Source organism: Melanerpes formicivorus, unplaced genomic scaffold (genome assembly GCF_026170545.1).
Source record: "Melanerpes formicivorus ecotype bairdi unplaced genomic scaffold, bMelFor1.0.p_v2 SCAF_193, whole genome shotgun sequence".
NCBI lineage: Eukaryota > Metazoa > Chordata > Aves > Piciformes > Picidae > Melanerpes > Melanerpes formicivorus.
Window position 1 is genome coordinate 43,932 of NW_027142545.1, and position 25,286 is coordinate 69,217.

Here is a 25,286-nt window from a genome sequence, read left to right on the forward strand (position 1 = left end):
TGCAGGCTTCTTATCTGAAGAAAACAAATTCCCAGTTCTGAATGTTTATCTTTAAGACAGCTCCTTCTCAGCCGTGATGTCTCCAATTAACCAGACAGTGTCCTTGCAAGTCTGCAAGATAGGTTTCTTTCCCTTTACCCTCTAAACAGGCCTCACAAGATCCTGACCCTTAATCCCAGTGCACTCTAAGTCTTACAATTTTAACACAAATCACCAGTATATTCATCACAATTCCCCCCTTTTTTTTTTTTTTTTGTCACCATTGATTTGTGTTAAAATTTCCAGATATTTCAGAACCTTCTTAATTGGATCATAATTAAGTTCCTCTGTTTTGATCACCTTCTGATCATAACCATTTGCTTGTAACTTATTGGCATAAACAATTTTACCTAAAGGTCTTACCATTTTAAAACAACAATTACAATGAATTACACAGATCAGTATTACAATTATTCCAACAGGTATTGCAAAGAATTTTTTAAAGCAACTTATATTCGATAAGCAAGAAGTTAACTTATCCCATATTCCTTTAAATCCAGAAGAAGTATTATCCAAAGAAATCTGATGTAATATCTGATTGTGGTTTATAATCGCCTGTAAATCTGTTTCCACTCGTTTATCTAGATTAACATAACTACAACAACTTGCATTTATGACTACACATACACCCCCTTCCTTATATAAAAAGTCCAAAGCTAATCTATTCTGAGTAGATATTTTCGAGAGACTACTGATTTCAATTTGCTGCACTTTTATTGCATCTATGCTTGCATTCATCATAATTTCAACTGTAGCAGAAAAATTTACCATTGCTTTTTCAAGTTCAAGTCTTTTCTCTCTGGTCTGATCAAGATTCCACATATTTGCTTCTCCATAACTGAACACTTTTGTGAACACTTTGAATATTGCCCTATAAAAAATTACATCTCCACATCCAGGGTCAGTTCTATTTCCCCCTTTACTCTTGCCTATAGTTATTTCCCAACATCGTTGGACACAAGGTACTGGCATATTTGCATGTAAAGGTTCCTCAAATTGTAATTTCCACCTTAATTGAGATTGTGGGATCTCCACATGACCCTCATGCTTATGATTTTGGAATACTTTTGTATTTCTGTTACATTAGGAAAGGCTGTTCCTATTAAAGGAAGCCCATGGGCCGAATTTTTAGGTAGCCGGGAACAGATCCAACAATCAGTCAAATTATAACTATTCACTATCCCTTTCAATAGATGCAGATAAGTGTTTTGTTCCCATGACCTTACTTCAAATGGTGCTATCATCAATATGATTAATGGGGTTATGATCTGAGCTCCTTTTAATCTGTATATCATTACTGATGTTGAAAGAGAATTCATCCACACATGGGAACGTGGTTTATGATCTTGATTGGACTCCTTATGTGCAAATAGGGTTAGGATCAAAATTAGGCTCCACCAGTATATGTGAACTCTGCCTCCTCGGCCTGCTGGGGTGCAACCAGCAGCCGGGTGTATTTTCTTCTCGGCAGTAGTTACATTCTCCAGGAGCCCTACAGATTTTTTAACTCCTTAACCCACTTCAAAATTCCATTTGGAGTCTCTTCTCTACTTCCTTGGTTAGTTTGTTTACCATTTCCCATTGTGCTTTTGTTATTTCAATTCCTCTTCCTTCAAAATCTTATGTCTCTTACTTTTCCTTTTACTAATCCTTTTAATTATTCCTGATATTTCCCAACTAAAATTTCTCTAGTCTTTATTTCCCACTTATGCCAATCCCTTTCAATAATTTTCCATGGGGATTTAAATCCTTTTTCTCACCACAAAATAGGTTTTCTGTATTTACCAGCCCAAACTGCCTATTTTCAAATTCAGCATTCAGGACAAAATATTTTTTTGATTGATGCTTTTGACCCCAGATTATCATAACAGTTATTGTGATCGATGTTCGACTTCATGGGAAATGCTGTTTCCTCTCAGTCTTGGTTCTTCTGCACATTAGTGAAGGAATAGTTGTTAAAATTAATACCTATTTACTACAAACCTTAACTTATGCTAATACCAAAAAATCCTTAAGACCTTAAAAAACTATGTTAAAATTAATCCATCAAATCAGTGTCTAAAAAGAAATAAAATTGTTACATTAACTAAAAAACACTTTCCAAAATTAAAAGCTGTTTATACATTCCTTAACTATATTACATGGAGCTCCTTTGAAATGCCTAGGCAGACAACTAAGAAGGTTCGAACCAAAAGAAAATCTTACAATTTGAACTCTTAACTAAGTGCATACACCTTACTGCAATTACTATGTACTAAGTACTTATAAATACCAAATGCTTACTTATTCATTATGCTTATTAGAAAAACTTAACAAAACTCTAAATAACAAATCTCTGAAAGACGTTACAATCAGAAATGACAAAATGAGTACTGTTGCTTTAAATCAAAACAGAGTAGTGCGGCTAAAGCCGCTGCGGGGGAAAGGGGTGGGGGCTGCTGCCGTGGCAGCTGCTCCGCTGCTACTGTCGGCGCTGTCGGTGTCGGTGGTGCGTCAGCCGGTACCGCCTTGGTCGGAGCCGTCGGTGTCCGCGGGGGGCCGGCAGGGCTCGCGGGAGGAGTGCGGTGGCAGGAACGCTGTAACCGCGAGCCTCCAAGCGCTCCATTTTTTGTAAGAGGGGCCATAAAGCAAAGTCGGCGCTGTTTGAATTCCTCGCTGCCGGTATTGTCTTCCGAATCCGAGCCGTCGCTGGCGATGTCAGAGGAAGGTGTTGATAAAAAGGGGGTCGAACACACTGAACTGCCTTTTTCCGGCTTTTTCCCCGCTGTGTGCAAACGGCAGTGGTGACGGCCGGTAAACGCGGTGTGGTCGCCGCAAGATGTATCGGGGGCGGCCCCGGTCGATCGGTCGACAGTTCTCAGACACATCTTTCAGCTGCAACTCAGATACACCTGGCGCTGCATCTCGTCCTGACAAAGTTGCTCTAACTGCAGCAGCCATTCGCTGTTTCAGTTCGTAGGTTTTAACACAGTTCATGCATTCTCGCCACGACTTTTGCAGCTTTATAGCAGTTTTATCACCATCTATAACCAAGTCCCACAACTTGTTCCTGTATTCTCTCCAACAAGCTTCATCAAAATAACTATCTCCGCTAGGGAAATGCCCTAAAGCGGATCTATGGGCCAAAAGTCCAGGCATTACTTTAGACGATATCTCCGCCTTACGCTTTTCGATGACACTGTATTTCGTCTGATGACTGCTTATAGGGTCGGCCTTGCCCTTTCGAGTCTGTGCGCAAAGGTACTAAGGCTGACATAACCTGCTGACTATGCTCAAGCTGTTTTGTCATTGTCATTGACAACACCTCAGCCTGTTTTTGCAATCCCTTATCAATCACCTCCGTCAACATGGCCATCGGATTGCTTGGCAAGTCCTGAGCCCTCTGCAACAATTCGGCTACCGTCCATCTAGGATCTGCTGATGTAATAAGCTGCTGTGTCTGCTGGTTCCCATTCTGCATTAAACACTGCCTTAAAATTGCCTCTCGGATACCTTCTCCTACGCTTGCTGCTCTAAGTGCGGCAAGCAACTTATCCACAAATTCACCAAGAGGTTCCTGTCTACCTTGCTTAATTCCCATATAGTGAGGATTTGCATTTCCATCCTTCTGCTTGTCAAAAGCCATCCTCACTATCTGGGCTGATGCTTGCAAAACAGGCGGCTGTAAAAGTGCCTGTAACTCTGGTCTCTCATACTGTCCCGTTCCACACAACTGATCTACTGTTACACCAAATAATGGATTGTTTTGCTGTCTTTGTACTCCAGCTGCTTGTCTAGCTAGGTGTTCCCACTCATTCAAAAATGTCATAAATTGAGATGCTGTTAGGATCAGCTTCGTAACATTATAAGAATCTCTAGGCAACATATTATAGTTCATGTAAATAAAATCAATCATCTGTCTAGCTGGTTCAGATTGAATCCCAAACTGACTCGCAGTCTGTCTTAATTGAGATAACAATTTCCATGGCAATTGGGTTACATCAGCCTGAACAACATTTTGCTCCCCAGGGACCTGTGTATACATCACTGGAAAAGCTTGATGTGAAGCAGCCAGCCGGCTAAACCCTTCCTGATCTCCTTCGGCGTTTAAGTGCTCTGCAACCTTTCGCCAATACTCTGCGTGCTTTCTTGCATGATCTTTAACACCACCTCCAGGATCTATCGCCCTGTTTGTCTTCTCTCCCTCACCTACTTTCTTCTCCTGTACAATTTGCTCAGCTAAAAGAGACGGGGAAGGCTCCTCAGCAGAGTCCTGTGTTACAGATTGTAATTCGACTCTGCCACCTAACCCTTTTACACACGCAGCCTTCTCCTTTCTTAAATAATCCTGAACCTCTTCTGACAAAGGCAACCCAGCATGTGTAACACTTGCTCCATTTGGGTCCGTATAATCTAAACGTACCCTGGCTTGATAAGCTGCCATTTGCTCAGCACGATGCTGATCCAGTACTGTCATAACCATCTTCCACCATTTTCCACACTCCTTTGCTCGTTTTTCATCACCTAAGCCATGCAGCCACAAGTCTTGTCCAGGCTTTTTCCACTGCAATTTTTCAAACACCTCATTTGGGTCCTTAAAATATCCTAACTCTTCTGCATAGCTTAACAGCGGCACCAACTCCTTTGTAAAATTTAACTTACACTGTCGCTTTTCTAACAAGCATATAAATAAATCATACGCTGCCTGCCTATCCATAACCGTATTTAAACGTTAATACCTGTGCGCACAGACCTCGTTTAAGCAGTTTCCGGCTCTACAGCGTCTTCGGCTTCAAGGCTGTCTTCCCTTTTCTTGCAGCCTCCGGTACTGCTATCCCGGGCCGGCCGTCTTCTTGCCTCCCGGTTTACTGCGAATCTCCCAACGTCCCGAAGAACTTCTTAAACCCTAACCTTTGTCTTCATTAGGGTCCCGTGTTCGAGCGCCTCTTACTGCAAGAAGGGGGCCGCTTTAACGACCAATTTGATCAGCGGATTCCACTTTATTGAGCATCAGACACATCTTATATACAGTTTGCTATAATTATGCCCACTTGGCAACATATTATTGGTTGCTCTCTAAAAGGTTACATCATTGTTTTCACAACTCTGTGGAATTCTTCCATCCGGCCTAATTGCTCTCTTTCCCAGATCTCGCCTCCTCCTTATCTTGCTTGCCTCCCATCTCAGGGGCAGCTGGACTTCAGCATACCAAGCAATCAGCACTTTCTCACATCTCCTCTCTGCCAGTATATTATCAACAGAGAATTCTTCAAGGCCTGAATTGCACAGGTGTTCCTGGGACCCATGTCCCCTCTTGTCCGACAACAGGCACGGGCCGAGGCTGGGGACAGGGCTAGGGCTGGAGCTAGGGCAGGGCAGGGGCCAGGCTGGGGCTGGGTTTGGCTGAAGGGTGGGGCTTGGTCCAGGGCTGGGGCTGGGCGAGGGCAGGGCTGGGGCTGGGGCTGGGCTGGGGCCGAGGGTGGGGCTGGGGCTGGGCTGGGGCTGGGCTGGGGCCCGGGCTGCGACTGGGGCTGGGTCCAGGGCTGGGGCTGCGGACAGGGCTGGGGCTAGGGCTGAGGTAGGGGTGGGGCTGGGGCTGGATTGGGGCCAGGGCTGGGGCAGGATTAGGCTTGAGGCTGGGCCTTGGGCTGGGGCTGGGTTGGCGCAGGGCTGGGGCTGGGGCTGGAGCCAGGGTTGGGGCAGGAGCCAGGGTTGGGGCAGGGCTGAGGTCAGGCCTGGGACTGAGGCTGGGGCAGGGCTGGGGCTAGGCTGGGGATGGGCCTGGGACTGGGCTGTGGCTGGGGCTGGGGACAGGGCTGGGTCCAGTCTGGGTCTGGGGCTGCGCTGGGGGCAGAGTTATGGCTGGGGGCTGGGATGGGGCAGGACTGGGACTGGGGCTGGGGCACGGGCCGAGGCTGGGGACAGGGCTAGGGCTGGAGCTAGGGCAGGGCTGGGGCCAGGCTGGGGCTGGGTTCGGCTCAGGGGTGGGGCTTGGTCCAGGGCTGGGGCTGGGCTAGGGCAGGGCTGGGGCTGGGGTTGGGCTGCAGCTGGGTCCAGGGCTGTGGCTGGGCTGTGGCTGGAGCTGGGCTGGGGCTGAGGGTGGGGCTGGGGCTGGGCTAGGGCTGGGCTGGGGCTGGGGCTGCGACTGGGGCTGGATCCAGGGCTGGGACGGGGCTGTGGCTGGGGCTGGGCTGTGGCAGGGCTGGGGCTGGGCTGGGGCTGGGCCGGGGCAAGGCTGGGCTGGGGACAGGGCTGGGCTGGGGCCGGGGATGGGGCAGGGGGTGGGGCTGGGGCTGGGGCTGCGGCGGGGGACTGGGAGAGGGCTGGGGCTGGGGCTGGGTCCAGGGCTGGGGCTGGGCGGTGGCTGGGGCTGGGCTGGGGCTGGAGCTGGGCTGGGGCTGAGGGTGGGGCTGGGGCTGGGCTGTGGCTGGGCTGGGCTGGGGCAGGGCTGGGGCTGTGGCTGGGCTGGGGCTGGGCCGGGGCAGGGCTGGGTTGGGGCAGGGCTGGGGCCGGGCTGGGGCTGGGTTCGGTGCAGGGCTGGGGCTGGGGCAGGGCTGGGCTGGGGCCGGGGATGGGGCTGGGCCTGGGCAGGGCTGGGCCTGGGCTGGGGATGAGGCTGGGGTGGGGCTGGGGCTGGGTCCAGGGCAGGGGCTGGGGTGGGGCTGTAGCTGGGCTGACGCAGGTCTGGGGCCTGAGGTAGGGCTGGAGCTGGGTTCGGTGCAGGGCTGGGGCTGGGGCAGGGCTGGGGCTGGGTTCGGTGCAGGGCTGGGGCTGGTCAGGGTGGGGGCTGGGGGAGGGCTGGGCTATGGCTGGGCTGGGACCAGGGCTGGGCTGGGGTAGGGCTGGCACAGGGCTAGGCCTGGGGTTGGACTGGGGCCGAGTCTGGGGCCAGGGCTGGGGCTGGGGCAGGACTAGGCTTGAGGCTGGACCTTGAACTGGGGCTGGGCTGGGGCCAAGGTTGGGGCTGGGGCTGGGCTGGTGGCGAGGTTGGTGCTGGGGCTGGGGCTGCGGACAGGGCTGGGGCTAGGGCTGAGGTAGGGGTAGGGCTGGGGCTGGATTGGGGCCAGGGCTGGGGCAGGACTAGGCTTGAGGCTGGGCCTTGGGCTGGGGCTGGGGCTGGAACCAAGGCACGGGCAGGGCTGGGGCTGGGGCTGGTGCCAGGGCTGGGGTAGGAGCCAGGGCTGGGGCAGGACTGAGGTCCGGCCAGGGGCTGGGGCTGGGGCAGGGCTGGGGCTAGGCTTGGGCTGGGCCTGGGGCTGGGCTGGGCTGGGGCTGGGGCCAGGGCTGGGGCCAGGCTGGGTCTGGGGCTGGGGCTGGGGGCAGGGCTGGGGCTGGGGCTGGGCTGAGGGCACGGATGGGCTAGGCGTGGGGCTGGGGCAGGGCTGCGGCTAGGCTGGGCTGAGGCCAGGGCTGGGGCTGGGACTGGGGCAGGGCAGGGCTGGGCTAGGGCTGGGGCTGGGACAGGGCTGGGCTAGGGATGGGCTGGGGCCGGGGATGGGGCCGGGGGTGGGGCTGGGGCTGGGGCTGGGATCGGTGCAGGGCTGGGGCTGGGGCTGGGGCTGGGCTGGGGCTGGGTCCAGGGCTGTGGCTGGGCTGTGGCTGGAGCTGGGCTGGGGCTGAGGATGGTGCTGGTGCTGGGCTAGGGCTGGGCTGGAGCCAGGGCTGCGACTGGGTCTGGGTCCAGGGCTGGGGCTGTGGCTGTGGATGGGGCTGGGCTGGGGCTGGGCTGGGGCTGTGGGTGGGGCTGGGCTGTGGCTGGGCTGGGGCTGGGCTGGGGCTGTGGCTGGGGCTGGGCTGTGGCTGGGTCCAGGGCAGGGGCTGGGATGGGGCTGGGCCGGGGCAGGGCTGGGGCTGGGGCTGGGGCTGCGACTGGGGCTGGATCCAGGGGTGGAGCTGGGCTGGGCTGGGGCAGGGCTGGGTCCAGGGCAGGGGCTGGGCTGGGACTGGGCCTGGGCTGGGGCCGAGGGTGGGGCAGGGACAAAGGCTGGGGCTGAGGGCAGGGCTGGGCTAGGGCTGGGGCTGGGGCAGGGGCCGGGGCTGGGGACAGGGCTGGGGCCAGAGCTGGGGCAGGGCTGCGGCCAGGCTGGGGCTGGGCAGGGCAGGGGCTGGGGCAGGGCTGGGCTACGGCTGGGCTGGGACCGGGGATGGGTCCGGGGGTGGGGCTGGGGCTGGGGCTGGGGCTGGGGCTGGGGCTGTGGCTGGGGCAGGGCTGGGCCTGGGCTGGGAATGAGGCTGGGCTGGGGTGGGGCTGGGGCTGGGTCCAGGGCTGTGGCTGGGCTGTGGCTGGAGCTGGGCTGGGGCTGAGGGTGGGTCTGAGGCTGGGCTAGGGCTGGGCTGGGGCCGGGGCTGCGACTGGGGCTGGGGCTGGGCTGGGGCTGTGGCTGGGGCTGGGCTGTGGCTGGGCTGGGGCTGGGCCGGGGCTGTGGCTGGGGCTGGGCTGTGGCTGGGTCCAGGGCAGCGGCTGGGATGGGGCTGGGCCGGGGCAGGGCTGGGGCAAGGGCTGGGCTGGGGCCGAGGGTGGGGCTGGGCCTGGGCTGGGGCTGAGGGCAGGGCTGGGCTAGGGCTGGGGCTGAGGGCAGGGCTAGGCCTGGGCTGGGGATGAGGCTGGGCTGGGGCTGGGGCTGGGTCCAGGGCAGGGGCTGGGCAGGGGCTGGGGCTGGGCCGAGGCCGGGCTGGGGAAGGGGCTGGGCTGGGGCTGGGCCAGGGCAGGGCTAGGGAATTGGCTGGGGCCGAGGGTGGGGCTGGGGCTGGGGCTGGGGCTGGGGCTGAGGGCAGGGCTGGGGTACGGCTGGGGGTGGGGCAGGGGCCGGGGCTGGGGACAGGGCTAAGGCCAGAGCTGGGGCAGTGCTTGGCTGGGCTGGGACCGGGGCTGGGCTGGGGTAGGGCTGGCACAGGGCTAGGCCTGGGGCTGGGCTGGGGCCGAGTCTGGGGCCGGGGCTGGGGCCGGGGAAGGGGGAGGGCTGGGGCAGGCCTGGAACTGCGGCTGGGTTGGGGCCAAGGTTGGGGCTGGGGCTGGGCTGGTGGCGAGGGTGGGGCTGGGGCTGGGGCTGGGGCTGCGGACAGGGCTGGGGCTAGGGCTGAGGTAGGGGTAGGGCTGGGGCTGGATTGGGGCCAGGGCTGGGGCAAGACTAGGCTTGAGGCTGGGCCTTGGGCTGGGGCTGGGTTGGCGCAGGGCTGGGGCTGGGGCTGGAACCAAGGCTTGGGCCGGGCTGGGGCTGGGGCTGGAGCCAGGGTTGGGGCAGAAGCCAGGGCTGGGGCAGGGCTGAGGTCAGGCCTGGGGCTGCGGCTGGGGCAGGGCTGGGGCTAGGCTGGGGCTGGAGCTGGGTCTGGGCTGGGGCCAGGCTGGGTCTGGGGCTGGGCTGAGGGCAGGGCTGGGGCTGGAGGCTGGGATGGGGCAGGACTGGGACTGGGGCAGGGGCACGGGCCGAGGCTGGCGACCGGGCTAGGGCTGGAGCTAGGGCAGGGCTGGGGCCAGGCTGGGGCTGGGTTTGGCTGAGGAGTGGGGCTTGCTCCAGGGCTGGGGCTGGGCTAGGGCAGGGCTGGGGCTGGGCTGGGGCTGGAGCTGGGCTGGGGCTGAGGGTGGGGCTGGGGTTGGGCTGGGGCTGGGCTAGGGCTGGGCTGGGGCCGGGGCTGCGACTGGGGCTGGATCCAGGGCTGTGGCTGGGCTGTGGCTGGGGCTGGGCCGGGTCAGGGCTGGGGCTGGGGCTGGGCTGGATCTGGGCCAGGGCAGGGCTGGGCTGGGGCAGGGCTGGGCTGTGGCTGGGGATGGGGCCGTGAGTGGGGTTTGGCTGGGGCTGGGGCTGGGGCTGGGCCGGGGCAGGGCTGGGCCTGGGCTGGGGATGAGGCTGGAGTGGGGCTGGGGCTGGGTCCAGGGCAGGGGCTGGGCTGGGGCTGGGGCTGGTGCTGTGCTGGTGCTGTGCTGGGTATGGGCTGGGGACTAGGGCTGGGGCAGGGTTGACGCAGGGCTGGGGCTGGGCTCAGGGCAGGGGCTGGGGGCAGGGGCTGGGGCCTTGGGTAGGGCTGGGGCTGAGGTTGGGGCCGGGGCTGGGGCTTGAGTAGGCTGGAGGCTGGGCCTTGGGTTGGGGCTGGGGGCAGGTCTGGGCTGGGGGCATGCCTGGGGCTGGGTTGGGGGCAGGGCTGGGGCAGGACTGAGGCTGGGGCAGGGCTGGGGCTGGGGCAGGGCTGGGGCTGGGCTGGGGGCAAGGATGAGGTTTGGGCTGGGGCTGGGCCAGGGCTTGGGCTGGGCTGGGACCGGGGCTGGGCTGAGGGCAGGGCTGGGGCTGGGGGCTGGGATGGGGCAGGACTGGGACTGGGGCAGGGGTACAGGCCAAGTCTGGGGACAGGGCTAGGGATGGAGCTAGGGCAGGGCTGGGGCCAGGCTGGGGCTGGGTTTGGCTGAGGGGTGTGGCTTGGTCCAGGGCTGGGTCCAGGGCTGTGAATGGCCTGTGGCTAGAGCTGGGCTGGGGCTGAGGGTGGGGCTGGGGCTGGGCTGGGGCTGGGCCGAGGCTGGGCTGGGGCCGGGGGCTGCGACTGGGGCTGGATCCAGGGCTGTGGCTGGGCTGTGGCTGGGGCTGGGCTGGGGCAGGGCTGGGGCTGGGGCTGGGCTGGAGCTGGGCTGGGGCAGGGCTGGGCTGGGGCAGGGCTGGGCTGTGGCCGGGGCAGCGCTGGGCCTGGGCTGGGGATGAGGCTGGGGTGGGGCTGGGGCTGGGTCCAGGGCAGGGGCTGGGCTGGGGCAGGGGCTGGTGCTGGGGCAGGGCTGGGGCTGTGCTGGTGCTGTGCTGGGTGTGGGCTGGGGACTAGGGCTGGGGCAGGGCTGACGCAGGGCTGGGGCCAGGGGCTGGGTCCTTGGGTAGGGCTGGGACTGAGGTTGGTGCCGGGGCTGGGGCTTGAGTAGGCTGGAGGCTGGGCCTTGGGCTGGGGCTGGGGACAGGTCTGGGCTGGGGGCATGGCTGGGGCTGGGTTGGGGGCAGGGCTGGGGCTGGGGCTGGGGCCGGGGCTGGGGCAGGACTGAGGCTGGGGCTGGGCTGGGGCTGGGGCTGCGGCTGGGGCAGGGCTGGGCCTGGGCTGGGGGCAAGGATGAGGTTTGGGCTGGGGCTGGGCCAGGGCTTGGGCTGGGCTGGGACCGGGGCTGGGCTGAGGGCAGGGCTGGGGCTGGGGGCTGGGATGGGGCAGGACTGGGACTGGGGCAGGGGCACAGGCCGAGTCTGGGGACAGGGCTAGGGCTGGAGCTAGGGCAGGGCTGGGGCCAGGCTGGGGCTGGGTTTGGCTGAGGGGTGGGGCTTGGTCCAGGGCTGGGTCCAGGGTTGTGGATGCGCTGTGGCTGGAGCTGGGCTGGGGCTGAGGGTGGGGCTGGGGCTGGGCTGGGGCCGGGGCTGCGACTGGGGCTGGATCCAGGGCTGTGGCTGGGCTGTGGCTGGGGCTGGGCTGGGGATGAGGCTGGGGTGGGGCTGGGGCTGGGTCCAGGGCAGGGGCTGGGCTGTGGATGGAGCTGGGCTGGGGTTGGGCTGGGGATGGGGCTGGGGCTGGGATGGGCTGGGGCTGGGCTAGGGCTGGGCTGGGCCCGGGGCTAAGACTGCGGCTGGGTCCAGGGCTGGGGCTGGGCTGTGGCTGGGGCTGGGCTGGGGATGAGGCTGGGGAGGGGCTGGGGCTGGGTCCAGGGCAGGGGCTGGGCTGGGGCTGGGGCTGGGGCAGGGCTGGGGCTCGGCTGGGGTCAAGGATGAGGTTTGGGCTGGGGCTAGGCTGGGGCTGGGCCTGGGGCTGGGCTGTGGCTGGGGCTCGGGACAGGGCTGGGGCCAGTCTGGCTCTGGGGCTGGGCCGGGGGCAGGGTTGGGTCTGGGGGCTGGGATGGGGCTGGGCTGAGGGCAGGGCTGGGGCTGGGGGCTGGGCTGGGGCAGGACTGGTACTGGGGCTGGGGCACGGGCCGAGGCTGGGGACAGGGCTAGGGCTGGAGCTAGGGCAGGGCTGGGGCCAGGCTGGGGCTGGGTTCAGCTGAGGGGTGGGGCTTGGTCCAGGGCTGGGGCTGGGCTAGGGCAGGGCTGGGGCTGGGGCTGGGCTGGGGCTGGGTCCAGGGCTGTGGCTGGGCTGTGGCTGGAGCTGGGCTGGGGTTGAGGGTGGGGCTGGGGCTGGGCTACGGCTGGGCTGGGACCGGGGATGGGTCCGGGGGTGGGGCTGGGTCCGGGGGTGGGGCTGGGGCTGGGGCTGGGGCTGGGGCTGGAGCAGGGCTGGGCCTGGGCTGGGAATGAGGCTGGGCTGGGGTGGGGCTGGGGCTGGGTCCAGGGCTGTGGCTGGGCTGTGGCTGGAGCTGGGCTAGGGCTGAGGGTGGGGCTGAGGCTGGGCTGGGGCTGGGCTAGGGCTGTGGCTGGGGCTGGGCTGTGGCTGGGCTGGGGCTGGGCTGGGGCTGTGGCTGGGGCTGGGCTGTGGCTGGGTCCAGGGCAGGGGCTGGGATGGGGCTGGGCCGGGGCAGGGCTGGGGCTGGGGCTGGGGCTGGGGCAGGGCTGGGGCTGGGCTGGGGGCAAGGATGAGGTTTGGGCTGGGGCTAGGCTGGGGCTGGGCCTGGGGCTGGGCTGTGGCTGGGGCTCGGGACAGGGCTGGGGCCAGTCTGGGTCTGGGGCTGGGCCGGGGGCAGGGCTGGGGCTGGGGGCTGGGATGGGGCTGGGTCCAGGGCTGGGTCTGGGCTAGGGCAGAGCTGGGGCTGAGGCTGGGCTGGCGCTGGGTCCAGGGCTGTGGCTGGGCTGTGGATGGAGCTGGGCTGGGGTTGGGCTGGGGATGGGGCTGGGGCTGGGCTGGGCTGGGGCTGGGCTAGGGCTGTGCTGGGCCCGGGGCTAAGACTGCGGCTGGGTCCAGGGCTGGGGCTGGGCTGTGGCTGGGGCTGGAGCTGGGGCTGGGCTGGGGCTGGGTCCAGGGCAGGGGCTGGGCAGGGGCTGGGGCTGGGCCGGGGCAGGGCTGGGGAAGGGGCTGGGCTGGGGCTGGGCCGGGGCAGGGCTGGGGAAGGGGCTGGGCTGGGGCCGAGGTTGGGGCTGGGGCTGGGGCTGAGGGCAGTGCCTGGGGCTACAGCTGGGGGTGGGGCAGGGGCCGGGGCTGGGGACAGGGCAGGGGCAGGGGCTGGGGCAGGGCTGGGGCTAGGCTTGGGCTGGGCCTGGGGCTGGGCTGGGGCTGGGGCCAGGGCTGGGGCCAGGCTGGGTCTGGGGCTGGGGCTGAGGCCAGGGCTGGGGCTGGGACTGGGGCAGGGCAGGGCTGGGCTAGGGCTGGGGCTGGGTCCGAGGATGGGGGCCGGGGGTGGGGCTGGGGCTGGGGCTGGGTTCGGTGCAGGGCTGGGGCTGGGGCTGGGGCTGGGCTGGGGCTGGGGCTGAGGCTGGGGCAGGGCTGGGGCTGGGCTGGGGGCAAGGATGAGGTTTGGGCTGGGGCTGGGCCAGGGCTTGGGCTGGGCTGGGACCGGGGCTGGGCTGAGGGCAGGGCTGGGGCTAGGGCTGAGGTAGGGGTGGGGCTGGGGCTGGATTGGGGCCAGGGCTGGGGCAGGATTAGGCTTGAGGCTGGGCCTTGGGCTGGGGCTGGGTTGGCGCAGGGCTGGGGCTGGGGCTGGAGCCAGGGTTGGGGCAGGAGCCAGGGTTGGGGCAGGGCTGAGGTCAGGCCTGGGCCTGAGGCTGGGGCAGGGCTGGGGCTAGGCTGGGGCTGGGCCTGGGACTGGGCTGTGGCTGGGGCTGGGGACAGGGCTAGGTCCAGTCTGGGTCTGGGGCTGCGCTGGGGGCAGAGTTACGGCTGGGGGCTGGGATGGGGCAGGACTGGGACTGGGGCTGGGGCACGGGCCGAGGCTGGGGCCAGGGCTAGGGCTGGAGCTAGGGCAGGGCTGGGGCCAGGCTGGGGCTGGGTTCGGCTCAGGGGTGGGGCTTGGTACAGGGCTGGGGCTGGGCTAGGGCAGGGCTGGGGCTGGGGTTGGGCTGCGGCTGGGTCCAGGGCTGTGGCTGGGCTGTGGCTGGAGCTGGGCTGGGGCTGAGGGTGGGGCTGGGGCTGGGCTAGGGCTAGGGCTGGGCTGGGGCTGGGGCTGCGACTGGGGCTGGATCCAGGGCTGTGGCTGGGCTGTGGCTGGGGCTGGGCCGGGTCAGGGCTGGGGCTGGGGCTGGGCTGGATCTGGGCCAGGGCAGGGCTGGGCTGGGGCAGGGCTGGGCTGTGGCTGGGGATGGGGCCGTGAGTGGGGTTTGGCTGGGGCTGGGGCTGGGGCTGGGCCGGGGCAGGGCTGGGCCTGGGCTGGGGATGAGGCTGGAGTGGGGCTGGGGCTGGGTCCAGGGCAGGGGCTGGGCTGGGGCTGGGGCTGGTGCTGTGCTGGTGCTGTGCTGGGTATGGGCTGGGGACTAGGGCTGGGGCAGGGTTGACGCAGGGCTGGGGCTGGGCTCAGGGCAGGGGCTGGGGGCAGGGGCTGGGGCCTTGGGTAGGGCTGGGGCTGAGGTTGGGGCCGGGGCTGGGGCTTGAGTAGGCTGGAGGCTGGGCCTTGGGTTGGGGCTGGGGGCAGGTCTGGGCTGGGGGCATGCCTGGGGCTGGGTTGGGGGCAGGGCTGGGGCAGGACTGAGGCTGGGGCAGGGCTGGGGCTGGGGCAGGGCTGGGGCTGGGCTGGGGGCAAGGATGAGGTTTGGGCTGGGGCTGGGCCAGGGCTTGGGCTGGGCTGGGACCGGGGCTGGGCTGAGGGCAGGGCTGGGGCTGGGGGCTGGGATGGGGCAGGACTGGGACTGGGGCAGGGGTACAGGCCAAGTCTGGGGACAGGGCTAGGGATGGAGCTAGGGCAGGGCTGGGGCCAGGCTGGGGCTGGGTTTGGCTGAGGGGTGTGGCTTGGTCCAGGGCTGGGTCCAGGGCTGTGAATGGCCTGTGGCTAGAGCTGGGCTGGGGCTGAGGGTGGGGCTGGGGCTGGGCTGGGGCTGGGCCGAGGCTGGCTGGGGCCGGGGCTGCGACTGGGGCTGGATCCAGGGCTGTGGCTGGGCTGTGGCTGGGGGCTGGGCTGGGGCAGGGCTGGGGCTGGGGCTGGGCTGGAGCTGGGCTGGGGCAGGGCTGGGCTGGGGCAGGGCTGGGCTGTGGCCGGGGCAGCGCTGGGCCTGGGCTGGGGATGAGGCTGGGGTGGGGCTGGGGCTGGGTCCAGGGCAGGGGCTGGGCTGGGGCAGGGGCTGGTGCTGGGGCAGGGCTGGGGCTGTGCTGGTGCTGTGCTGGGTGTGGGCTGGGGACTAGGGCTGGGGCAGGGCTGACGCAGGGCTGGGGCCAGGGGCTGGGTCCTTGGGTAGGGCTGGGACTGAGGTTGGTGCCGGGGGCTGGGGCTTGAGTAGGCTGGAGGCTGGGCCTTGGGCTGGGGCTGGGGACAGGTCTGGGCTGGGGGCATGGCTGGGGCTGGGTTGGGGGCAGGGCTGGGGCTGGGGCTGGGGCCGGGGCTGGGGCAGGACTGAGGCTGGGGCTGGGCTGGGGCTGGGGCTGCGGCTGGGGCAGGGCTGGGCCTGGGCTGGGGGCAAGGATGAGGTTTGGGCTGGGGCTGGGCCAGGGCTTGGGCTGGGCTGGGACCGGGGCTGGGCTGAGGGCAGGGCTGGGGCTGGGGGCTGGGATGGGGCAGGACTGGGACTGGGGCAGGGGCACAGGCCGAGTCTGGGGACAGGGCTAGGGCTGGAGCTAGGGCAGGGCTGGGGCCAGGCTGGGGCTGGGTTTGGCTGAGGGGTGGGGCTTGGTCCAGGGCTGGGTCCAGGGTTGTGGATGCGCTGTGGCTGGAGCTGGGCTGGGGCTGAGGGTGGGGCTGGGGCTGGGCTGGGGCCGGGGCTGCGACTGGGGCTGGATCCAGGGCTGTGGCTGGGCTGTGGCTGGGGCTGGGCTGGGGATGAGGCTGGGGTGGGGCTGGGGCTGGGTCCAGGGCAGGGGCTGGGCTGTGGATGGAGCTGGGCTGGGGTTGGGCTGGGGATGGGGCTGGGGCTGGGATGGGCTGGGGCTGGGCTAGGGCTGGGCTGGGCCCGGGGCTAAGACTGCGGCTGGGTCCAGGGCTGGGGCTGGGCTGTGGCTGGGGCTGGGCTGGGGATGAGGCTGGGGAGGGGCTGGGGCTGGGTCCAGGGCAGGGGCTGGGCTGGGGCTGGGGCTGGGGCAGGGCTGGGGCTCGGCTGGGGTCAAGGATGAGGTTTGGGCTGGGGCTAGGCTGGGGCTGGGCCTGGGGCTGGGCTGTGGCTGGGGCTCGGGACAGGGCTGGGGCCAGTCTGGCTCTGGGGCTGGGCCGGGGGCAGGGTTGGGTCTGGGGGCTGGGATGGGGCTGGGCTGAGGGCAGGGCTGGGGCTGGGGGCTGGGCTGGGGCAGGACTGGTACTGGGGCTGGGGCACGGGCCGAGGCTGGGGACAGGGCTAGGGCTGGAGCTAGGGCAGGGCTGGGGCCAGGCTGGGGCTGGGTTCAGCTGAGGGGTGGGGCTTGGTCCAGGGCTGGGGCTGGGCTAGGGCAGGGCTGGGGCTGGGGCTGGGCTGGGGCTGGGTCCAGGGCTGTGGCTGGGCTGTGGCTGGAGCTGGGCTGGGGTTGAGGGTGGGGCTGGGGCTGGGCTACGGCTGGGCTGGGACCGGGGATGGGTCCGGGGGTGGGGCTGGGTCCGGGGGTGGGGCTGGGGCTGGGGCTGGGGCTGGGGCTGGAGCAGGGCTGGGCCTGGGCTGGGAATGAGGCTGGGCTGGGGTGGGGCTGGGGCTGGGTCCAGGGCTGTGGCTGGGCTGTGGCTGGAGCTGGGCTAGGGCTGAGGGTGGGGCTGAGGCTGGGCTGGGGCTGGGCTAGGGCTGTGGCTGGGGCTGGGCTGTGGCTGGGCTGGGGCTGGGCTGGGGCTGTGGCTGGGGCTGGGCTGTGGCTGGGTCCAGGGCAGGGGCTGGGATGGGGCTGGGCCGGGGCAGGGCTGGGGCTGGGGCTGGGGCTGGGGCAGGGCTGGGGCTGGGCTGGGGGCAAGGATGAGGTTTGGGCTGGGGCTAGGCTGGGGCTGGGCCTGGGGCTGGGCTGTGGCTGGGGCTCGGGACAGGGCTGGGGCCAGTCTGGGTCTGGGGCTGGGCCGGGGGCAGGGCTGGGGCTGGGGGCTGGGATGGGGCTGGGTCCAGGGCTGGGTCTGGGCTAGGGCAGAGCTGGGGCTGAGGCTGGGCTGGCGCTGGGTCCAGGGCTGTGGCTGGGCTGTGGATGGAGCTGGGCTGGGGTTGGGCTGGGGATGGGGCTGGGGCTGGGCTGGGCTGGGGCTGGGCTAGGGCTGTGCTGGGCCCGGGGCTAAGACTGCGGCTGGGTCCAGGGCTGGGGCTGGGCTGTGGCTGGGGCTGGAGCTGGGGCTGGGCTGGGGCTGGGTCCAGGGCAGGGGCTGGGCAGGGGCTGGGGCTGGGCCGGGGCAGGGCTGGGGAAGGGGCTGGGCTGGGGCTGGGCCGGGGCAGGGCTGGGGAAGGGGCTGGGCTGGGGCCGAGGTTGGGGCTGGGGCTGGGGCTGAGGGCAGTGCCTGGGGCTACAGCTGGGGGTGGGGCAGGGGCCGGGGCTGGGGACAGGGCAGGGGCAGGGGCTGGGGCAGGGCTGGGGCTAGGCTTGGGCTGGGCCTGGGGCTGGGCTGGGGCTGGGGCCAGGGCTGGGGCCAGGCTGGGTCTGGGGCTGGGGCTGAGGCCAGGGCTGGGGCTGGGACTGGGGCAGGGCAGGGCTGGGCTAGGGCTGGGGCTGGGTCCGAGGATGGGGCCGGGGGTGGGGCTGGGGCTGGGGCTGGGTTCGGTGCAGGGCTGGGGCTGGGGCTGGGGCTGGGCTGGGGCTGGGGCTGAGGCTGGGGCAGGGCTGGGGCTGGGCTGGGGGCAAGGATGAGGTTTGGGCTGGGGCTGGGCCAGGGCTTGGGCTGGGCTGGGACCGGGGCTGGGCTGAGGGCAGGGCTGGGGCTAGGGCTGAGGTAGGGGTGGGGCTGGGGCTGGATTGGGGCCAGGGCTGGGGCAGGATTAGGCTTGAGGCTGGGCCTTGGGCTGGGGCTGGGTTGGCGCAGGGCTGGGGCTGGGGCTGGAGCCAGGGTTGGGGCAGGAGCCAGGGTTGGGGCAGGGCTGAGGTCAGGCCTGGGCCTGAGGCTGGGGCAGGGCTGGGGCTAGGCTGGGGCTGGGCCTGGGACTGGGCTGTGGCTGGGGCTGGGGACAGGGCTAGGTCCAGTCTGGGTCTGGGGCTGCGCTGGGGGCAGAGTTACGGCTGGGGGCTGGGATGGGGCAGGACTGGGACTGGGGCTGGGGCACGGGCCGAGGCTGGGGCCAGGGCTAGGGCTGGAGCTAGGGCAGGGCTGGGGCCAGGCTGGGGCTGGGTTCGGCTCAGGGGTGGGGCTTGGTACAGGGCTGGGGCTGGGCTAGGGCAGGGCTGGGGCTGGGGTTGGGCTGCGGCTGGGTCCAGGGCTGTGGCTGGGCTGTGGCTGGAGCTGGGCTGGGGCTGAGGGTGGGGCTGGGGCTGGGCTAGGGCTAGGGCTGGGCTGGGGCTGGGGCTGCGACTGGGGCTGGATCCAGGGCTGGGACTGGGCTGTGGCTGGGGCTGGGCAGTGGCAGGGCTGGGGCTGGGCTGGGGCTGGGCCGGGGCAAGGCTGGGCTGGGGACAGGGCTGGGCTGGGGCCGGGGATGGGGCCGTGAGTGGGGCTTTGCTGAGGCTGGGGCCGGGGCTGGGGCAGGGGGTGGGGCTGGGGCTGGGGCTGCGGCGGGGCCTGGGAGAGGGCTGGGGCTGGGGCTGGGTCCAGGGCTGGGGCTGGGCGGTGGCTGGGGCTGGGCTGGGGCTGGAGCTGGGCTGGGGCTGAGGGTGGGGCTGGGGCTGGGCTGTGGCTGGGCTGGGCTGGGGCAGGGCTGGGGCTGTGGCTGGGCTGGGGCTGTGGCTGGGGCTGGGCTGTGGCTGGGTCCAGGGCAGGGGCTGGGATGGGGCTGGGCCGGGGCAGGGCTGGGGCTGGGGCTGGGGCTGGGGCAGGGCTGGGGCTGGGCTGGGGGCAAGGATGAGGTTTGGGCTGGGGCTAGGCTGGGGCTGGGCCTGGGGCTGGGCTGTGGCTGGGGCTCGGGACAGGGCTGGGGCCAGTCTGGGTCTGGGGCTGGGCCGGGGGCAGGGCTGGGGCTGGGGGCTGGGATGGGGCTGGGTCCAGGGCTGGGTCTGGGCTAGGGCAGAGCTGGGGCTGAGGCTGGGCTGGCGCTGGGTCCAGGGCTGTGGCTGGGCTGTGGATGGAGCTGGGCTGGGGTTGGGCTGGGGATGGGGCTGGGGCTGGGCTGGGCTGGGGCTGGGCTAGGGCTGTGCTGGGCCCGGGGCTAAGACTGCGGCTGGGTCCAGGGCTGGGGCTGGGCTGTGGCTGGGGCTGGAGCTGGGGCTGGGCTGGGGCTGGGTCCAGGGCAGGGGCTGGGCAGGGGCTGGGGCTGGGCCGGGGCAGGGCTGGGGAAGGGGCTGGGCTGGGGCTGGGCCGGGGCAGGGCTGGGGAAGGGGCTGGGCTGGGGCCGAGGTTGGGGCTGGGGCTGGGGCTGAGGGCAGTGCCTGGGGCTACAGCTGGGGGTGGGGCAGGGGCCGGGGCTGGGGACAGGGCAGGGGCAGGGGCTGGGGCAGGGCTGGGGCTAGGCTTGGGCTGGGCCTGGGGCTGGGCTGGGGCTGGGGCCAGGGCTGGGGCCAGGCTGGGTCTGGGGCTGGGGCTGAGGCCAGGGCTGGGGCTGGGACTGGGGCAGGGCAGGGCTGGGCTAGGGCTGGGGCTGGGTCCGAGGATGGGGCCGGGGGTGGGGCTGGGGCTGGGGCTGGGTTCGGTGCAGGGCTGGGGCTGGGGCTGGGGCTGGGCTGGGGCTGGGGCTGAGGCTGGGGCAGGGCTGGGGCTGGGCTGGGGGCAAGGATGAGGTTTGGGCTGGGGCTGGGCCAGGGCTTGGGCTGGGCTGGGACCGGGGCTGGGCTGAGGGCAGGGCTGGGGCTAGGGCTGAGGTAGGGGTGGGGCTGGGGCTGGATTGGGGCCAGGGCTGGGGCAGGATTAGGCTTGAGGCTGGGCCTTGGGCTGGGGCTGGGTTGGCGCAGGGCTGGGGCTGGGGCTGGAGCCAGGGTTGGGGCAGGAGCCAGGGTTGGGGCAGGGCTGAGGTCAGGCCTGGGCCTGAGGCTGGGGCAGGGCTGGGGCTAGGCTGGGGCTGGGCCTGGGACTGGGCTGTGGCTGGGGCTGGGGACAGGGCTAGGTCCAGTCTGGGTCTGGGGCTGCGCTGGGGGCAGAGTTACGGCTGGGGGCTGGGATGGGGCAGGACTGGGACTGGGGCTGGGGCACGGGCCGAGGCTGGGGCCAGGGCTAGGGCTGGAGCTAGGGCAGGGCTGGGGCCAGGCTGGGGCTGGGTTCGGCTCAGGGGTGGGGCTTGGTACAGGGCTGGGGCTGGGCTAGGGCAGGGCTGGGGCTGGGGTTGGGCTGCGGCTGGGTCCAGGGCTGTGGCTGGGCTGTGGCTGGAGCTGGGCTGGGGCTGAGGGTGGGGCTGGGGCTGGGCTAGGGCTAGGGCTGGGCTGGGGCTGGGGCTGCGACTGGGGCTGGATCCAGGGCTGGGACTGGGCTGTGGCTGGGGCTGGGCAGTGGCAGGGCTGGGGCTGGGCTGGGGCTGGGCCGGGGCAAGGCTGGGCTGGGGACAGGGCTGGGCTGGGGCCGGGGATGGGGCCGTGAGTGGGGCTTTGCTGAGGCTGGGGCCGGGGCTGGGGCAGGGGGTGGGGCTGGGGCTGGGGCTGCGGCGGGGCCTGGGAGAGGGCTGGGGCTGGGGCTGGGTCCAGGGCTGGGGCTGGGCGGTGGCTGGGGCTGGGCTGGGGCTGGAGCTGGGCTGGGGCTGAGGGTGGGGCTGGGGCTGGGCTGTGGCTGGGCTGGGCTGGGGCAGGGCTGGGGCTGTGGCTGGGCTGGGGCTGGGCCAGGGCAGGGCTGGGTTGGGGCAGGGCTGGGGCCGGGCTGGGGCTGGGTTTGGTGCAGGGCTGGGGCTGGGGCAGGGCTGGGCTGGGGCCGGGGATGGGGCTGGGCCTGGGCAGCGCTGGGCCTGGGCTGGGGATGAGGCTGGGGTGGGGCTGGGGCTGGGTCCAGGGCAGGGGCTGGGCTGGGGCTGGGGCTGGTGCTGGGTCTAGGGCTGGGGCTGTGCTGGTGCTGTGCTGGGTATGGGCTGGGGACTAGGGCTGGGGCAGGGCTGACGCAGGGCTGGGGCTGGGCTGGGGGCAGGAGCTGGGGGCAGGGCCTGGGGCCTTGGGTAGGGCTGGGACTGAGTTTGGTGCCGGGGCTGGGGCTTGAGTAGGCTGGAGGCTGGGCCTTGGGCTGGGGCTGGGGACAGGTCTGGGCTGGGGGCATGGCTGGGGCTGGGTTGGGGGCAGGGCTGGGGCTGGGGCTGGGGCCGGGGCTGGGGCAGGACTGAGGCTGGGGCTGGTCTGGGGCTGGGGCTGCGGCTGGGGCAGGGCTGGGCCAGGGCTGGGGGCAAGGATGAGGTTTGGGCTGGGGCTGGGCCAGGGCTTGGGTTGGGCTGGGACCGGGGCTGGGCTGAGGGCGGGGCTGGGGCTGGGGGCTGGGATGGGGCAGGACTGGGACTGGGGCAGGGGCACAGGCCGAGTCTGGGGACAGGGCTAGGGCTGGAGCTAGGGCAGGGCTGGGGCCAGGCTGGGGCTGGGTTTGGCTGAGGGGTGGGGCTTGGTCCAGGGCTGGGTCCAGGGTTGTGGATGGGCTGTGGCTGGAGCTGGGCTGGGGCTGAGGGTGGGGCTGGGGCTGGGCTGGGGCCGGGGCTGCGACTGGGGCTGGATCCAGGGCTGTGGCTGGGCTGTGGCTGGGGCTGGGCTGGGTCAGGGCTGGGGCTGGGGCTGGGCTGGAGCTGGGCCGGGGCAGGGCTGGGCTGGGGCAGGGCTGGGCTGTGGCCGGGGCAGCACTGGGCCTGGGCTGGGGATGAGGCTGGGGTGGGGCTGGGGCTGGGTCCAGGGCAGGGTCTGGACTGGGGCTGGGGCTGGGGCAGGGCTGGGGATCGGCTGGGGTCAAGGATGAGGTTTGGGCTGGGGCTAGGCTGGGGCTGGGCCTGGGGCTGGGCTGTGGCTGGGGCTCGTGACAGGGCTGGGGCTGTGGCTGGGCTGGGGCTGGGCCGGGGCAGGGCTGGGTTCGGGCAGGGCTGGGGCCGGGCTGGGACTGGGTTCGGTGCAGGGCTGGGGCTGGGGCAGGGCTGGGCTGGGGCCGGGGATGGGGCTGGGCCTGGGCAGGGCTGGGCCTGGGCTGGGGATGAGGCTGGGGTGGGGCTGGGGCTGGGGGCAGGGCTGGGGCTGGGGCTGGGCTGAGGGCACGGCTGGGCTAGGCCTGGGGCTGGGGCAGGGCTGCAGCTAGGCTGGGCTGAGGCCAGGGCTGGGGCTGGGACTGGGGCAGGGCAGGGCTGGGCTAGGGCTGGGGCTGGGACAGGGCTGGGCTAGGGATGGGCTGGGGCCGGGGATGGGGCCGGGGGTGGGGCTGGGGCTGGGGCTGGGTTCGGTGCAGGGCTGGGGCTGGGGCTGGGGCTGGGCTGGGGCTGGGGCTGAGGCTGGGGCTGGGCTGTGGCTGGGCTGGGCTGAGGCTGGGGCTGGGCTGTGGCTGGGCTGGGCTGGGGCAGGGCTGGGGCTGGGACAGGGCTGGGCTAGGGATGGGCTGGGGCCGGGGATGGGGCCGGGGGTGGGGCTGGGGCTGGGGCTGGGTTCGGTGCAGGGCTGGGGCTGGGGCTGGGGCTGGGCTGGGGCTGGGGCTGAGGCTGGGGCTGGGCTGTGGCTGGGCTGGGCTGGGGCAGGGCTGGGGCTGTGGCTGGGCTGGGGCTGGGCCAGGGCAGGGCTGGGTTGGGGCAGGGCTGGGGCCGGGCTGGGGCTGGGTTCGGTGCAGGGCTGGGGCTGGGGCAGGGCTGGGCTGGGGCCGGGGATGGGGCTGGGCCTGGGCAGGGCTGGGCCTGGGCTGGGGATGAGGCTGGGGTGGGGCTGGGGCTGGGTCCAGGGCAGGGGCTGGGGTGGGGCTGTAGCTGGGCTGACGCAGGTCTGGGGCCTGAGGTAGGGCTGGAGCTGGGGCAGGGGCCGGGTCAGGGGACAGGGCTGGGGCCAGAGCTGGGGCAGGGCTGGGGCTGGGTTCGGTGCAGGGCTGGGGCTGGTCAGGGCGGGGGCTGGGGGAGGGCTGGGCTATGGCTGGGCTGGGACCGGGGATGAGTCCGGGGGTGGGGCTGGGGCTGGGCCAGGGCTAGGGCTGGGCTGGGGGCAAGGATGGGGTTTGGGCTGGGGCTGGGCCAGGGCTTGGGCTGGGCTGGGACCGGGGCTGGGCTGGGGTAGGGCTGGCACAGGGCTAGGCCTGGGGTTGGGCTAGGGCCGAGTCTGGGGCCAGGGCTGGGGCTGGGGCAGGACTAGGCTTGAGGCTGGACCTTGAACTGGGGCTGGGCTGGGGCCAAGGTTGGGGCTGGGGCTGGGCTGGTGGCGAGGTTGGTGCTGGGGCTGGGGCTGCGGACAGGGCTGGGGCTAGGGCTGAGGTAGGGGTAGGGCTGGGGCTGGATTGGGGCCAGGGCTGGGGCAGGACTAGGCTTGAGGCTGGGCCTTGGGCTGGGGCTGGGGCTGGAACCAAGGCACGGGCAGGGCTGGGGCTGGGGCTGGTGCCAGGGCTGGGGTAGGAGCCAGGGCTGGGGCAGGACTGAGGTCCAGCCAGGGGCTGGGGCTGGGGCAGGGCTGGGGCTAGGCTTGGGCTGGGCCTGGGGCTGGGCTGGGCTGGGGCTGGGGCCAGGGCTGGGGCCAGGCTGGGGCTGGGGCTGGGGCTGGGGGCAGGGCTGGGGCTGGGGCTGGGCTGAGGGCACGGATGGGCTAGGCGTGGGGCTGGGGCAGGGCTGCGGCTAGGCTGGGCTGAGGCCAGGGCTGGGGCTGGGGCTGGGACTGGGGCAGGGCAGGGCTGGGCTAGGGCTGGGGCTGGGACAGGGCTGGGCTAGGGATGGGCTGGGGCCGGGGATGGGGCCGGGGGTGGGGCTGGGGCTGGGGCTGGGATCGGTGCAGGGCTGGGGCTGGGATCGGTGCAGTGCTGGGGCTGGGGCTGGGCTGGGGCTGGGTCCAGGGCTGTGGCTGGGCTGTGGCTGGAGCTGGGATGGGGCTGAGGATGGTGCTGGTGCTGGGCTAGGGCTGGGCTGGGGCTGGGGCTGCGACTGGGGCTGGATCCAGGGCTGGAGCTGGGCTAGGCTGGGGCAGGGCTGGGGCTGGGGCTGGGGCTGGGCTGGGGCTGGGGCAGGGCTGGGGTCGGGCTGGGGCTGGGTTCGGTGCAGGGCTGGGGCTGGGGCAGTACTGGGCTGGGGCAGGGCTGGGCTGTGGCCGGGGCAGCGCTGGGCCTGGGCTGGGGATGAGGCTGGGGTGGGGCTGGGGCTGGGTCCAGGGCAGGGGCTGGGCTGGGGCTGGGGCTGGTGCTGGGTCTAGGGCTGGGGCTGTGCTGGTGCTGTGCTGGGTGTGGGCTGGGGACTAGGGCTGGGGCAGGGCTGACGCAGGGCTGGGGCTGGGCTGGGGGCAGGGGCTGGGGGCAGGGCCTGGGGCCTTGGGTAGGGCTGGGACTGAGGTTGGTGCCGGGGCTGGGGCTTGAGTAGGCTGGAGGCTGGGCCTTGGGCTGGGGCTGGGGACAGGTCTGGGCTGGGGGCATGGCTGGGGCTGGGTTGGGGGCAGGGCTGGGGCTGGGGCTGGGGCCGGGGCTGGGGCAGGACTGAGGCTGGGGCTGGTCTGGGGCTGGGGCTGCGGCTGGGGCAGGGCTGGGCCAGGGCTGGGGGCAAGGATGAGGTTTGGGCTGGGGCTGGGCCAGGGCTTGTGTTGGGCTGGGACCGGGGCTGGGCTGAGGGCGGGGCTGGGGCTGGGGGCTGGGATGGGGCAGGACTGGGACTGGGGCAGGGGCACAGGCCGAGTCTGGGGACAGGGCTAGGGCTGGAGCTAGGGCAGGGCTGGGGCCAGGCTGGGGCTGGGTTTGGCTGAGGGGTGGGGCTTGGTCCAGGGCTGGGTCCAGGGTTGTGGATGCGCTGTGGCTGGAGCTGGGCTGGGGCTGAGGGTGGGGCTGGGGCTGGGCTGGGGCCGGGGCTGCGACTGGGGCTGGATCCAGGGCTGTGGCTGGGCTGTGGCTGGGGCTGGGCTGGGTCAGGGCTGGGGCTGGGGCTGGGCTGGAGCTGGGCCGGGGCAGGGCTGGGCTGGGGCAGGGCTGGGCTGTGGCCGGGGCAGCACTGGGCCTGGGCTGGGGATGAGGCTGGGCTGGGGCTGGGGCTGGGGCAGGGCTGGGGATCGGCTGGGGTCAAGGATGAGGTTTGGGCTGGGGCTAGGCTGGGGCTGGGCCTGGGGCTGGGCTGTGGCTGGGGCTCGGGACAGGGCTGGGG

The 25,286-nt window shown here is 68.8% G+C and overlaps 1 long non-coding RNA gene across 1 annotated transcript in view; it reads right to left on the reverse strand.

The window, feature by feature from the left end:
• Positions 1-5,095: 5,095 nt before the first annotated feature.
• Positions 5,096-25,286, reverse strand: part of LOC137457708 (uncharacterized) — a 41,443-nt gene continuing 21,252 nt past the window's right edge. The window contains exon 3 of the long non-coding RNA XR_010991391.1: positions 5,096-5,258. This is a non-coding gene — a long non-coding RNA (uncharacterized lncRNA). The remainder of the gene's footprint in view (positions 5,259-25,286) is intronic.